We start from the raw sequence: 13,232 nt of genomic DNA, 5'->3' as shown, positions 1-13,232 counted from the left end.
TATCTCTAGTTAACTCTTTAGCCTTATCTCTAGTTAACTATTTAACTTCATATCTAGTTAACTGTTTAACCTTATCTCTAGTTAACTATTTAACTTCATATCTAGTTAACTGTTTAACCTTATCTCTAGTTAACTGTTTAGCCTTATCTCTAGTTAACTGTTTAGCCTTATCTCTAGTTAACTGTTTAGCCTTATCTCTAGTTAACTATTTAACTTCATATCTAGTTAACTGTTTAGCTTTATCTCTAGTTAACTATTTAACTTCTATCTAGTTAACTGTTTAACCTTATCTCTAGTTAACTGTTTAGCCTTATCTCTAGTTAACTGTTTAGCCTTATCTCTAGTTAACTGTTTAGCCTTATCTCTAGTTAACTATTTAACTTCATATCTAGTTAACTGTTTAGCCTTATCTCTAGTTAACTATTTAACTTCATAACTAGTTAACTGTTTAGCCTTATCTCTAGTTAACTATTTAACTTCATATCTAGTTAACTGTTTAACCTTATCTCTAGTTAACTATTTAACTATATATCTAGTTAACTGTTTAGCCTTATCTCTAGTTAACTGTTTAGCCTTATCTCTAGTTAACTATTTAACTTCATATCTAGTTAACTGTTTAGCCTTATCTCTAGTTAACTATTTAACTTCATATCTAGTTAACTGTTTAGCCTTATCTCTAGTTAACTATTTAACTTCACATCTAGTTAACTGTTTAGCCTTATCTCTAGTTAACTATTTAACTTCATATCTAGTTAACTGTTTAGCCTTATCTCTAGTTAACTATTTAACTTCATATCTAGTTAACTGTTTAGCCTTATCTCTAGTTAACTATTTAACTTCATATCTAGTTAACTGTTTAACCTTATCTCTAGTTAACTATTTAACTTCATATCTAGTTAACTATTTAACTTCATATCTAGTTAACTGTTTAACCTTATCTCTACTTAACTGTTTAGCCTTATCTCTAGTTAACTGTTTAACCTTATCTCTAGTTAACTGTTTAACTTCATATCTAGTTAACTGTTTAACCTTATCTCTAGTTAACTGTTTAACTTCACATCTGGTTAACTGTTTAGCCTTATCTCTAGTTAACTGTTTAACCTTATCTCTAGTTAACTGTTTAGCCTTATCTCTAGTTAACTGTTTAGCCTTATCTCTAGTTAACTGTTTAGCCTTATCTCTAGTTAACTATTTAACTTCATATCTAGTTAACTGTTTAGCCTTATCTCTAGTTAACTGTTTAACTTCATATCTAGTTAACTGTTTAGCCTTATCTCTAGTTAACTGTTTAACTTCATATCTAGTTAACTGTTTAGCCTTATCTCTAGTTAACTGTTTAACTTCATATCTAGTTAACTGTTTAGCCTTATCTCTAGTTAACTGTTTAACCTTATCTCTAGTTAACTGTTTAGCCTTATCTCTAGTTAACTGTTTAACCTTATCTCTAGTTAACTGTTTAGCCTGATCTCTAGTTAACTATTTAACTTCACATCTAGTTAACTATCTAGCCTTATCTCTAGTTAACTATTTAACTTCATATCTAGTTAACTGTTTAGCCTTATCTCTAGTTAACTATTTAACTTCATATCTAGTTAACTGTTTAGCCTTATCTCTAGTTAACTATTTAACTTCATATCTAGTTAACTGTTTAACCTTATCTCTAGTTAACTATTTAACTTCATATCTAGTTAACTATTTAACTTCATATCTAGTTAACTGTTTAACCTTATCTCTACTTAACTGTTTAGCCTTATCTCTAGTTAACTGTTTAACCTTATCTCTAGTTAACTGTTTAACTTCATATCTAGTTAACTGTTTAACCTTATCTCTCGTTAACTGTTTAACTTCACATCTGGTTAACTTTTTAGCCTTATCTCTAGTTAACTGTTTAACCTTATCTCTAGTTAACTGTTTAATCTTATCTCTAGTTAACTGTTTAGCCTTATCTCTAGTTAACTGTTTAGCCTTATCTCTAGTTAACTATTTAACTTCATATCTAGTTAACTGTTTAGCCTTATCTCTAGTTAACTGTTTAACTTCATATCTAGTTAACTGTTTAGCCTTATCTCTAGTTAACTGTTTAACTTCATATCTAGTTAACTGTTTAGCCTTATCTCTAGTTAACTGTTTAACTTCATATCTAGTTAACTGTTTAGCCTTATCTCTAGTTAACTGTTTAACCTTATCTCTAGTTAACTGTTTAGCCTTATCTCTAGTTAACTGTTTAACCTTATCTCTAGTTAACTGTTTAGCCTTATCTCTGGTTAACTGTTTAACCTTATCTCTAGTTAACTGTTTAGCTTTATCTCTAATTAACTATTTAACTTCATATCTAGTTAACTGTTTAGCCTTATCTCTAGTTAACTGTTTAACTTCATATCTAGTTAACTGTTTAGCCTTATCTCTAGTTAACTGTTTAGCCTTATCTCTAGTTAACTCTTTAGCCTTATCTCTAGTTAACTATTTAACTTCATATCTAGTTAACTGTTTAACCTTATCTCTAGTTAACTGTTTAACTTCATATCTAGTTAACTGTTTAACCTTATCTCTAGTTAACTGTTTAGCCTTATCTCTAGTTAACTGTTTAGCCTTATCTCTAGTTAACTGTTTAGCCTTATCTCTAGTTAACTATTTAACTTCATATCTAGTTAACTGTTTAGCCTTATCTCTAGTTAACTATTTAACTTCATATCTAGTTAACTGTTTAGCCTTATCTCTAGTTAACTATTTAACTTCATATCTAGTTAACTGTTTAACCTTATCTCTAGTTAACTATTTAACTATCTCTAGTTAACTGTTTAACTTATAGTTAACTGTTTAGCCTTATCTCTAGTTAACTGTTTAGCTTTATCTCTAGTTAACTGTTTAGCCTTATCTCTAGTTAACTGTTTATCTCTAGTTAACTGTTTAGCCTTATCTCTAGTTAACTGTTTAGCCTTATCTCTAGTTAACTGTCTAGCCTTATCTCTAGTTAACTATTTAACTTCATATCTAGTTAACTGTTTAGCCTTATCTCTAGTTAACTATTTAACTTCATAACTAGTTAACTGTTTAGCTCTTTATCTCTAGTTAACTATTTAACTTCATATCTAGTTAACTGTTTAACCTTATCTCTAGTTAACTATTTAACTATATATCTAGTTAACTGTTTAGCCTTATCTCTAGTTAACTGTTTAGCCTTATCTCTAGTTAACTATTTAACTTCATATCTAGTTAACTGTCTAGCCTTATCTCTAGTTAACTATTTAACTTCATATCTAGTTAACTGTTTAGCCTGATCTCTAGTTAACTATTTAACTTCACATCTAGTTAACTATCTAGCCTTATCTCTAGTTAACTATTTAACTTCATATCTAGTTAACTGTTTAGCCTTATCTCTAGTTAACTATTTAACTTCATATCTAGTTAACTGTTTAGCCTTATCTCTAGTTAACTATTTAACTTCATATCTAGTTAACTGTTTAACCTTATCTCTAGTTAACTATTTAACTTCATATCTAGTTAACTATTTAACTTCATATCTAGTTAACTGTTTAACCTTATCTCTACTTAACTGTTTAGCCTTATCTCTAGTTAACTGTTTAACCTTATCTCTAGTTAACTGTTTAACTTCATATCTAGTTAACTGTTTAACCTTATCTCTCGTTAACTGTTTAACTTCACATCTGGTTAACTGTTTAGCCTTATCTCTAGTTAACTGTTTAACCTTATCTCTAGTTAACTGTTTAGCCTTATCTCTAGTTAACTGTTTAGCCTTATCTCTAGTTAACTATTTAACTTCATATCTTGTTAACTGTTTAGCCTTATCTCTAGTTAACTGTTTAACTTCATATCTTGTTAACTGTTTAGCCTTATCTCTAGTTAACTGTTTAACTTCATATCTAGTTAACTGTTTAGCCTTATCTCTAGTTAACTGTTTAACTTCATATCTAGTTAACTGTTTAGCCTTATCTCTAGTTAACTGTTTAACCTTATCTCTAGTTAACTGTTTAGACTTATCTCTAGTTAACTGTTTAACCTTATCTCTAGTTAACTGTTTAGCCTGATCTCTAGTTAACTATTTAACTTCACATCTAGTTAACTGTCTAGCCTTATCTCTAGTTAACTATTTAACTTCATATCTAGTTAACTGTTTAGCCTTATCTCTAGTTAACTATTTAACTTCATATCTAGTTAACTGTTTAGCCTTATCTCTAGTTAACTATTTAACTTCATATCTAGTTAACTGTTTAACCTTATCTCTAGTTAACTATTTAACTTCATATCTAGTTAACTATTTAACTTCATATCTAGTTAACTGTTTAACCTTATCTCTACTTAACTGTTTAGCCTTATCTCTAGTTAACTGTTTAACCTTATCTCTAGTTAACTGTTTAACTTCATATCTAGTTAACTGTTTAACCTTATCTCTAGTTAACTGTTTAACTTCATCTCTAGTTAACTGTTTAGCCTTATCTCTAGTTAACTGTTTAACCTTATCTCTAGTTAACTGTTTAACCTTATCTCTAGTTAACTGTCTAATCTTATCTCTAGTTAACTGTTTAGCCTTATCTCTAGTTAACTGTTTAGCCTTATCTCTAGTTAACTATTTAACTTCATATCTAGTTAACTGTTTAGCCTTATCTCTAGTTAACTGTTTAACTTCATATCTAGTTAACTGTTTAACCTTATCTCTAGTTAACTGTTTAGCCTTATCTCTAGTTAACTGTTTAGCCTTATCTCTAGTTAACTGTTTAGCCTTATCTCTAGTTAACTGTTTAACCTTATCTCTAGTTAACTGTTTAGCTTTATCTCTAATTAACTATTTAACTTCATATCTAGTTAACTGTTTAGCCTTATCTCTAGTTAACTGTTTAACTTCATATCTAGTTAACTGTTTAGCCTTATCTCTAGTTAACTGTTTAGCCTTATCTCTAGTTAACTCTTTAGCCTTATCTCTAGTTAACTATTTAACTTCATATCTAGTTAACTGTTTAACCTTATCTCTAGTTAACTGTTTAACTTCATATCTAGTTAACTGTTTAACCTTATCTCTAGTTAACTGTTTAGCCTTATCTCTAGTTAACTGTTTAGCCTTATCTCTAGTTAACTGTTTAGCCTTATCTCTAGTTAACTGTTTAGCCTTATCTCTAGTTAACTATTTAACTTCATATCTAGTTAACTGTTTAGCTTTATCTCTAGTTAACTGTTTAGCCTTATCTCTAGTTAACTATTTAACTTCATATCTAGTTAACTGTTTAACCTTATCTCTAGTTAACTATTTAACTTCATATCTAGTTAACTGTTTAACCTTATCTCTAGTTAACTGTTTAGCCTTATCTCTAGTTAACTGTTTAGCCTTATCTCTAGTTAACTGTTTAGCCTTATCTCTAGTTAACTATTTAACTTCATATCTAGTTAACTGTTTAGCCTTATCTCTAGTTAACTATTTAACTTCATATCTAGTTAACTGTTTAGCCTTATCTCTAGTTAACTATTTAACTTCATATCTAGTTAACTGTTTAACCTTATCTCTAGTTAACTATTTAACTATATATCTAGTTAACTGTTTAGCCTTATCTCTAGTTAACTGTTTAGCCTTATCTCTAGTTAACTATTTAACTTCATATCTAGTTAACTGTCTAGCCTTATCTCTAGTTAACTATTTAACTTCATATCTAGTTAACTGTTTAGCCTGATCTCTAGTTAACTATTTAACTTCACATCTAGTTAACTGTTTAGCCTTATCTCTAGTTAACTATTTAACTTCATATCTAGTTAACTGTTTAGCCTTATCTCTAGTTAACTATTTAACTTCATATCTAGTTAACTGTTTAGCCTTATCTCTAGTTAACTATTTAACTTCATATCTAGTTAACTGTTTAACCTTATCTCTAGTTAACTATTTAACTTCATATCTAGTTAACTATTTAACTTCATATCTAGTTAACTGTTTAACCTTATCTCTACTTAACTGTTTAGCCTTATCTCTAGTTAACTGTTTAACCTTATCTCTAGTTAACTGTTTAACTTCATATCTAGTTAACTGTTTAACCTTATCTCTAGTTAACTGTTTAACTTCACATCTGGTTAACTGTTTAGCCTTATCTCTAGTTAACTGTTTAACCTTATCTCTAGTTAACTGTTTAGCCTTATCTCTAGTTAACTGTTTAGCCTTATCTCTAGTTAACTATTTAACTTCATATCTAGTTAACTGTTTAGCCTTATCTCTAGTTAACTGTTTAACTTCATATCTTGTTAACTGTTTAGCCTTATCTCTAGTTAACTGTTTAACTTCATATCTAGTTAACTGTTTAGCCTTATCTCTAGTTAACTGTTTAACTTCATATCTAGTTAACTGTTTAGCCTTATCTCTAGTTAACTGTTTAACCTTATCTCTAGTTAACTGTTTAGACTTATCTCTAGTTAACTGTTTAGACTTATCTCTAGTTAACTGTTTAACCTTATCTCTAGTTAACTGTTTAGCCTGATCTCTAGTTAACTATTTAACTTCACATCTAGTTAACTGTTTAGCCTTATCTCTAGTTAACTATTTAACTTCATATCTAGTTAACTGTTTAGCCTTATCTCTAGTTAACTATTTAACTTCATATCTAGTTAACTGTTTAGCCTTATCTCTAGTTAACTATTTAACTTCATATCTAGTTAACTGTTTAACCTTATCTCTAGTTAACTATTTAACTTCATATCTAGTTAACTATTTAACTTCATATCTAGTTAACTGTTTAACCTTATCTCTACTTAACTGTTTAGCCTTATCTCTAGTTAACTGTTTAACCTTATCTCTAGTTAACTGTTTAACTTCATATCTAGTTAACTGTTTAACCTTATCTCTCGTTAACTGTTTAACTTCACATCTGGTTAACTTTTTAGCCTTATCTCTAGTTAACTGTTTAACCTTATCTCTAGTTAACTGTCTAATCTTATCTCTAGTTAACTGTTTAGCCTTATCTCTAGTTAACTGTTTAGCCTTATCTCTAGTTAACTATTTAACTTCATATCTTGTTAACTGTTTAGCCTTATCTCTAGTTAACTGTTTAACTTCATATCTAGTTAACTGTTTAGCCTTATCTCTAGTTAACTGTTTAACTTCATATCTAGTTAACTGTTTAGCCTTATCTCTAGTTAACTGTTTAACTTCATATCTAGTTAACTGTTTAGCCTTATCTCTAGTTAACTGTTTAACCTTATCTCTAGTTAACTGTTTAGCCTTATCTCTAGTTAACTGTTTAACCTTATCTCTAGTTAACTGTTTAGCCTTATCTCTAGTTAACTGTTTAACCTTATCTCTAGTTAACTGTTTAGCTTTATCTCTAATTAACTATTTAACTTCATATCTAGTTAACTGTTTAGCCTTATCTCTAGTTAACTGTTTAACTTCATATCTAGTTAACTGTTTAGCCTTATCTCTAGTTAACTGTTTAGCCTTATCTCTAGTTAACTCTTTAGCCTTATCTCTAGTTAACTATTTAACTTCATATCTAGTTAACTGTTTAACCTTATCTCTAGTTAACTATTTAACTTCATATCTAGTTAACTGTTTAACTCTAGTTAACTTATCTCTAGTTAACTGTTTAGCCTTATCTCTAGTTAACTGTTTAGCCTTATCTCTAGTTAACTGTTTAGCCTTATCTCTAGTTAACTATTTAACTTCATATCTAGTTAACTGTTTAGCCTTTCTAGTTATCTCTAGTTAACTATTTAACTTCATATCTAGTTAACTGTTTAGCCTTATCTCTAGTTAACTATTTAACTTCATATCTAGTTAACTGTTTAACCTTATCTCTAGTTAACTATTTAACTTCATATCTAGTTAACTGTTTAACCTTATCTCTAGTTAACTGTTTAGCCTTATCTCTAGTTAACTGTCTAGTTTTATCTCTAGTTAACTGTCTAGCCTTATCTCTAGTTAACTATTTAACTTCATATCTAGTTAACTGTTTAGCTTTTATCTCTAGTTAACTATTTAACTTCATAACTAGTTAACTGTTTAGCCTTATCTCTAGTTAACTATTTAACTTCATATCTAGTTAACTGTTTAACCTTATCTCTAGTTAACTATTTAACTATATATCTAGTTAACTGTTTAGCCTTATCTCTAGTTAACTATTTAACTTCATATCTAGTTAACTGTTTAGCCTTATCTCTAGTTAACTATTTAACTTCATATCTAGTTAACTGTTTAGCCTTATCTCTAGTTAACTATTTAACTTCACATCTAGTTAACTGTTTAGCCTTATCTCTAGTTAACTATTTAACTTCATATCTAGTTAACTGTTTAGCCTTATCTCTAGTTAACTATTTAACTTCATATCTAGTTAACTGTTTAACCTTATCTCTAGTTAACTATTTAACTTCATATCTAGTTAACTATTTAACTTCATATCTAGTTAACTGTTTAACCTTATCTCTACTTAACTGTTTAGCCTTATCTCTAGTTAACTGTTTAACCTTATCTCTAGTTAACTGTTTAACTTCATATCTAGTTAACTGTTTAACCTTATCTCTCGTTAACTGTTTAACTTCACATCTAGTTAACTGTTTAGCCTTATCTCTAGTTAACTGTTTAACCTTATCTCTAGTTAACTGTTTAGCCTTATCTCTAGTTAACTGTTTAGCCTTATCTCTAGTTAACTATTTAACTTCATATCTTGTTAACTGTTTAGCCTTATCTCTAGTTAACTGTTTAACTTCATATCTTGTTAACTGTTTAGCCTTATCTCTAGTTAACTGTTTAACTTCATATCTAGTTAACTGTTTAGCCTTATCTCTAGTTAACTGTTTAACTTCATATCTAGTTAACTGTTTAGCCTTATCTCTAGTTAACTGTTTAACCTTATCTCTAGTTAACTGTTTAGACTTATCTCTAGTTAACTGTTTAACCTTATCTCTAGTTAACTGTTTAGCCTGATCTCTAGTTAACTATTTAACTTCACATCTAGTTAACTATCTAGCCTTATCTCTAGTTAACTATTTAACTTCATATCTAGTTAACTGTTTAGCCTTATCTCTAGTTAACTATTTAACTTCATATCTAGTTAACTGTTTAGCCTTATCTCTAGTTAACTATTTAACTTCATATCTAGTTAACTGTTTAACCTTATCTCTAGTTAACTATTTAACTTCATATCTAGTTAACTATTTAACTTCATATCTAGTTAACTGTTTAGCCTTATCTCTAGTTAACTGTTTAACTTCATATCTAGTTAACTGTTTAGCCTTATCTCTAGTTAACTGTTTAACTTCATATCTAGTTAACTGTTTAGCCTTATCTCTAGTTACCGGTTAACCTTATCTCTAGTTAACTGTTTAGCCTTAATTCTAGTTAACTGTTCAGCCTTAATTCTAGTTAACTGTTCAGCCTTATCTCTAGTTAACTATTTAACTTCATATCTAGTTAACTATTTAACTTCATATCTAGTTAACTGTTTAGCCTTATCTCTAGTTAACTGTTTAGCCTTATCTCTAGTTAACTGTTTAGCCTTATCTCTAGTTAACTGTTTAGCCTTATCTCTAGTTAACTGTTCAGCCTTATCTCTAGTTAACTGTTTAACCTTATCTCTAGTTAGCTGTTGATCCTCACCTCTTTTTAACTGTAACTTTATTTCTGGGTAACTGTTTAGCTTTATCTCTTCTCAACTGGTTAACTATTTAGCTTTTTCTCTTTTCAACTGTTTAACTTTGTCTCTGGTTAACTATTTAACCTCACCTTTTTTAACTATTTAATTTCATCTCTGGTTAACTTTAACTTCACCTCTTAACTGTTTAACTTCATCTCTTGTTAACTGTTTGGCTTCATTTCTGGTTACCTATTTAACTTTATCTATGGTTAACTGTTTACCTTCACCTCTTCTTAACTCTTTAACTTCACTCTTTTTAACTGTTTAACTTCATCTCTGGGTTGCTGTTTAATTTCACCTCTTCTTAACTGTTTAACTTCATTTCTTATTAGCTGTTAAATTTCATCTCTGGTTAACTGTTTCACTTTATATCTTTTAAACTGTTTAACCTCATTTCTGGTTAACTGTTTAACTTCATCTGGTTAATTGTTTCACTTTTTCTATTTTTAACTGTTTAACTTTGCCTCTTTTTAACTATTTAGCTTCATCTCTTGTTAACTGTTTAGCTTCTTCTCTTGTTAATTGTTTAACTTCATCTCTTATTAGCTGTTTAGTTTCATCTCTGGTTAGCTGTTTTGTTTCATTCTCTTGTTAACTGTTTAACTTCACCTCATGGTATTGTTTCATAATTAAGAGCGTAAAGTTGTCTAGCTATGTATAATTTTACTCTCTTCAAACATTTGTATTTATAGTGACACACTGTGTGAAAGATCTATTTATAAAAGGGTGATAGCAACAAAACCTTCACACCTAAAGGCTGAATTGTTTTTATAGTGACACACTGTGTGAAAGATGTATTTATAAAAGGGTGATAGCAACAAAACCTTCACACCTAAAGGCTGAATTGTTTTTATAGTGACACACTGTGTGAAAGATGTATTTATAAAGGGTGATAGCAACAACACCTTCACACCTAAAGGCTGAATTGGTTGATATTTTCATTCAACTGGCTAATGAGATGTAATTTAACTCACAACTAAAGTTAAAAAACTTGTTACACTATTCTGTCTTGTATAGTTTCTAGTTGTGTGTTTCTTACAAAACCTGAATATGTTGTCAGAGCCCAAATATGGTACAGTTTTCTGTAAAACTTGATAAGTTATTTCTAATTTTTTTGGTGAGTATTTAATGACAGAGATATCTCAACTTTTCTTTTGTGTATTGTAAAAATATTAACTTGAAAACATGAAAATAAACATAGTGTTTTTGTAAACTGTGAGATTCTATTCTTTCATTTACCTACTAATAAAAGAATCATATTGGACACCATGCATTAGGGTTATTCAGGTTTTTATTGTTCAATGATAGAGAGTTACAGTTCTTTCTTTCTGTTCCAGGAGAATTCCACCTTGTTTAACTCTTTATGTTTGTCCTTCATCAGAAAAAGGTAAGCAAATATATTTGATTTTTTTCATGAGTTCCTCAGATCAAGAAAGTATTTTAAAATAATTAATCTCAAGCATAAATTGAAACAAAACACAATCTATTTCAACAAATATCTTTCTGAATGAGGTTTAGGCTTTAGAAATTTTGTGTTCATTTGTTATTTGGTGTAAAATCTATATTTCACTTTAAAGTCTTCTTAAAATATTAAATTTAAATAGTTAAGATACATTGGTAGAGCCAAGGTTGATGTCTCAGTGTTCACTTGTTGAAGTCAGTTTTCACCTATAAAAGACACCTGGAGATTCAAAGTTAGTGTCCTACTGACACAAAAACATGCTCTGCACTTCAGGACTTTGGGTGAGTTATAAGAGTAACTGTGAAATAGTAATAGGTCAGTCACTGGTGGTGGGAACTGTTGTTAAATCAACATTTTCTAGATTGCCTTTTCAGCAGCTTCATTCAAAAAGTCCAAAACAAACACTTAACAATTTTTGAATAATGCATCACTGGTTGGTCTGTTGTTTGCTATAACCCTGAATGTAACTTCACAAAGTTTGTTAAGCTTCTAGTAAACATTCCAATTATGTCACACACCAAGGTTCAGAACTTTCCATAAAGAATTTTTACTAAAGATTTGTCTGTGAATTTACTGACTTAGTTTAAGTGCAAGGTAATTTTCATGTTAAGATTAAAAATACTTTTCTAGTAGTAATTGCTCCTAAAGATTTTTTTTTATCAATACAACTTTATACATTGTGTTTTATTTTCTGTACCCTGACACTCATCATAGTGAAATTATCTGTAGGTAAATTATTGTCTCTACCCTGACACTCATTGTAGTGAAATTATATGTAGGTAAATTATTGTCTCTACCCTAACACTGTATAAAATATATATCAATAAATAAAAACAAGAAATGTACCTCTTATATGCCAACTTCTACTCCAAAACCCCTTTTGCTACTTATTTTGTACCCCATGTTAGTTCCTTCATAAGAAGAAAGATTGTTGTTACAAAAAGAAGTTTTCATTTCCAGACACAAACAATAATTCAGTGAACTAAAACTACTGTAATTTATATGGCTTTCTAACTGCTCTACAAATAGGTAATAACTTTGTTAACAAAATTTCCTTAGAAAATGGTCAATTTTACAAATAAACATCATAACCACACAGTTCAGACAGTGGACAACTAAACATCATAACTACACAGTTCAGACAGTGGTCAACTAAACATTGTAACCACACAGTTCAGACAGTGGTCAATGAAACATCATAACCACACAGTTCAGACAGTGGTCAATGAAACACCATAACCACACAGTTCAGACAGTGGTCAATGAAACACCATAGCTACATGGTTCAGACAGTGATCTTGCCATCACTTATAAACATTCCATTGATAATTATGCATGAACAAATAAGTAATTTGAATAGAATGAAGAAATGGAGGGGGGCTGCTGTGATGGTGGTAACAAATGTGCTTATTTTCAAATATCAATGTAATGGAAGATTATAATACTAAATTCAATATCTGTATTTGTTGTTTTTAATATCCTGCAGCCCATGTAAGGAAAGATAGAAAGTTTAAATGTATGATATAGAAGTGAATATCCTCAATAGATATACTTATTTAATTAACAAGACTACAAAATAAACTATTTTATGAAACCAAGTTAACTGACATAACACAATAGTTAAATTAAATTTTGAAAGGTCAACATTTGACCACATTTATGTGTGTGGTGTTAAGTCATCCAGGCTACATAGTTTCTATATTATTAACTCAGATTCTAATGTATCTTATTTTCAGTTTTTCGTGCCATCTTCCTCGATAATCTAACAGTAGCAGACTTGGTTGTACAACTCAGTACAGTATTCGACTTGTCTCTCCAGAACCAGGTTACACTATGCTGTTCTGGACCATCAGACATCAAAGTATTACTCACGGATGAGGTATGTATATTTATATATGCAAAAACACGACTTGGAATATCACACTTGACAGGATACAATACTTGTCTCGTGTGTAAGACTTGGAATATCACACTTGACTGGATACAAAATTTGTCTCATGTGTAAGACTTGAAATATCACACTTGACAGGATACAATACTTGTGTCTTGTAAGACTTGGAATGTCACACTTGACAGGATACAATACTTATCTCATGTCTAAGTCCTGGGATATCAAACCTATCTGAATACAATGCTTGTGTCTTCTATAA

The 13,232-nt window shown here is 29.4% G+C and overlaps 1 long non-coding RNA gene across 1 annotated transcript in view; it reads left to right on the top strand.

Moving 5' to 3' along the window:
• The window catches only part of LOC143242936 (uncharacterized), a 42,554-nt gene extending 29,361 nt beyond the window's left edge, over positions 1–13,193 (top strand). The window contains exons 3-4 of the long non-coding RNA XR_013023473.1: positions 10,958–11,007; positions 12,819–13,193. This is a non-coding gene — a long non-coding RNA (uncharacterized LOC143242936). The remainder of the gene's footprint in view (positions 1–10,957; positions 11,008–12,818) is intronic.
• The last annotated feature ends 39 nt before the right edge of the window (positions 13,194–13,232 follow it).

The sequence above is a fragment of the Tachypleus tridentatus genome, unplaced genomic scaffold, assembly GCF_004210375.1.
Source record: "Tachypleus tridentatus isolate NWPU-2018 unplaced genomic scaffold, ASM421037v1 Hic_cluster_2, whole genome shotgun sequence".
NCBI classification, from domain to species: domain Eukaryota; kingdom Metazoa; phylum Arthropoda; class Merostomata; order Xiphosura; family Limulidae; genus Tachypleus; species Tachypleus tridentatus.
Note: the sequence above shows the minus strand (reverse complement) of the source record. Positions and strands in the feature narration are given on the sequence as shown.